Source organism: Pyxicephalus adspersus, unplaced genomic scaffold (genome assembly GCF_032062135.1).
Source record: "Pyxicephalus adspersus unplaced genomic scaffold, UCB_Pads_2.0 Sca3668, whole genome shotgun sequence".
Lineage (NCBI taxonomy): Eukaryota > Metazoa > Chordata > Amphibia > Anura > Pyxicephalidae > Pyxicephalus > Pyxicephalus adspersus.
In genome coordinates, this window is record NW_027320673.1 from 1 (window position 1) to 2,776 (window position 2,776).

Sequence of the window (2,776 nt, forward strand, 5' to 3'; positions counted from 1 at the left end):
TAGGCATTTTTGAAATCCAGACTGTGATGGCCGTTTCTCTTTCCATAGATACAGTAAAGGAGTAGGGACCCCAGGGACGGGCTATATATAGTGTTATTCCCCAGATCACCAGGTAGACATACAGGGCAGTCCTAAAAAAGAAAGAACACTAGGAAACGCATTTTTTGTTGAGCTAGATCTTATTTTTTACTAATTATTGGGTGGTGAATCCAGAAATGACCCCAGTTTTTTTGCTATCATATCCAGTTTTTAGGATACAGGGTACCCTCCATTTTTGTCAAAAACCATACAAATTTTACATACAATGAAAAAATAATGAAATTATAACTTACATGTACTGTTTGTTTAAATATCTTTTGTTGATACAAATAATTTTTTGTTACTCTGACATTTTTTTTTAGTAAAACATTTGAAAATTAATCGGGTAAGGTCAAAATTTACGCTTATAGCTTGTCCTGGAGTGTTCAGTGACAATCCTGCCAGGTGCTCCAACAATAGTCAGCCATCATATGTACATCCCAATGACCTTCAAATCTTGGTGAAATTGTTCATCTTACTCATCACTGACTGCACCAAGGTTTGATAATGGGAGATCTCCTTATTGGTCTTCTAGACTGAAGTTTAGAATTGATAAGGATATAAAAATACTAGTATGGGATGTAATTTGGAATGGAAACTAGTTATTGTTCCAATATGTTTTTTTGGATTGTAAAAAAAAAAAAAAAACAGAGCAACTGGCACAAGTGGCCACCATGCTACTTCTTAAAATAATGTCTTTGTATACTTTCTCCCTGTGTTAATCGTGTTAACTTTCTCTTGGCAGGGATCTGTGTGGCAGCGTTTAGGAGCAGATGTTACAGCTGTTGAATTCCTGGGCCATGTTGGTGGGATGGGCATTGACATGGAAATATCAAAAAATTTCCAACGCATCCTTCAGAAACAGGGTCTTAAGTTCAAACTGGGCACAAAGGTCACTGGTGCAGCCAAAAGGCCAGATGGAAAAATTGATGTTTCGTACGTATTCTTACAAAACTTTGTTTTAGGGCTGCAGAGTTGTTAGTAAGGTTAAATTAACATAGGTGTTCAATTTCTGTCAGGGGAGCCATTTGAAGTCTGTGGCTAGACATCTAATATAATATACAGGCCAGTCTAATGGAGTATGGCCAGAAAATGTGTAAAGTGCATTAAAGCGCAACAAACTAAACAAAAAAAAGCATTTACCTTTAATTATGTAAATTCTTCATCACCCCCCTGAGATGTCCTCAATTGGATCCTGCGCCATCCTTTAATCCAACTTTGTCACGGTGCGGAGGAGGTACCTGGCACCGCCATCTTGCTCAGTCTTCTCATGTTTTCTGGCTAGGTCACCTGATCTCGCACTGCACATGTGTGACATTGTGTGACGTAGTGAGATCAGCTTTTTTCCCCCCAATGTAGAAAAAGCATCTTCTGCTCATGCATGAGCCCCTGGAGTGTGTTACTTGGGTTTCCCAGGGGTTTCTATGTCCCCTGGCGATAAAGGCAAAAGGGGAGGGGCTTCCTCCCCCCTCTTTTTCAATTTAAAAAAGGTGTTATAAGGTTTCTACCTTTTATGTAAAAATGTTTGTGACAGGTGCCCTTTAACATTCCTTGCCTAAAATGTGGCAAGAAATATCACTAAAGTTGACATTATATTGAACATGTTTTTCAAACTGGGTTTAGGAAATTTGGTGTTGTGCATGTTTTTGCTGATTCATTAAAACGAAGTGCAGGATAATTTATTTGCAAGAATACCACAACATACTGAGTGTGCTGTGTACTCCAATTATAATCTTTATATGATCTACAAAAATGATTTTATTGTATGTATTTAATTTGTTGACAGTATTGAAGCAGCAGCTGGTGGGAAGGCAGAGGTAATCACATGTGATGTTCTACTTGTATGCATTGGCCGTCGTCCCTTTACTCAAAGCCTAGGACTGCAAGAAATTGGAATTGAGCTGGACAACAGGGGCAGAATCCCAATCAACAGCAGATTTCAGACAAAGATCCCAAAGTAAGCAGCACTTGGCAAAAAAATGTATCACTGTACAATATTACTACTCACCTCACTCAACAATTATGTCCACTGCTAACATTGAGCACATTCAAATACAGTTATTTTCCAACTATAGATATAAACTGTATTTGTCATAATTAGATAATGTATTTAGCTTTTTGTTAGCTGAAATGTTAAGTACTTTTGAAACTGCAGTGGGCCATACCCAGCATACACCCCTTGGTAGTTTTGTAGTATAGGAAACATCTTTTCTTCCTATTGACTGCTGTAATGTTCCTAATCCCTAATTTGAAGTCATAGGGGCATAGTTATAAAATATTCATCTGTATTGAATTCACTAGTCATTGTTAGATTCCCCCGTTATACATTTGCCCCTTTGAGTAATGCTTATATTGTTAATGGACTATTAACATGAACTGATATCTATGGTAACTTTAACATTTTGGATGGTGTGGGAAGGGATAGATCCTTTGTAAAGTTTATTATTGCTATCCTAGACCCAATGGGACAGTTTTACCAATATTTATTTGTACCGCTGCTCATTGTCACTGGGAAAGCAAAAGGAAAAATACCAAATTATTGAGTTGTTCCCAAAAAAAAGTGGTCAGGGTCAATCTTCCAGTAGGGACGCTTGTTCTGAGGACAAGGGGAATTTCTGCTAGCTTGCTGTTGCGCCTGAAATGAAAGGAAATTGTGTGTGTAATGTGAGTAAGGAAGCGAGTGTTCAGTAGTGGATTT

At 37.9% G+C, this 2,776-nt stretch overlaps 1 long non-coding RNA gene across 1 annotated transcript; it reads left to right on the forward strand.

Annotated features, from left to right (window-relative positions):
* Nucleotides 1-586: 586 nt before the first annotated feature.
* LOC140321422 (uncharacterized) lies at nucleotides 587-2,028 on the forward strand. The gene is made up of 2 exons (XR_011918933.1): nucleotides 587-1,014; nucleotides 1,865-2,028. It is a non-coding gene; the product is annotated as an uncharacterized lncRNA (long non-coding RNA).
* Nucleotides 2,029-2,776: the final 748 nt, after the last annotated feature.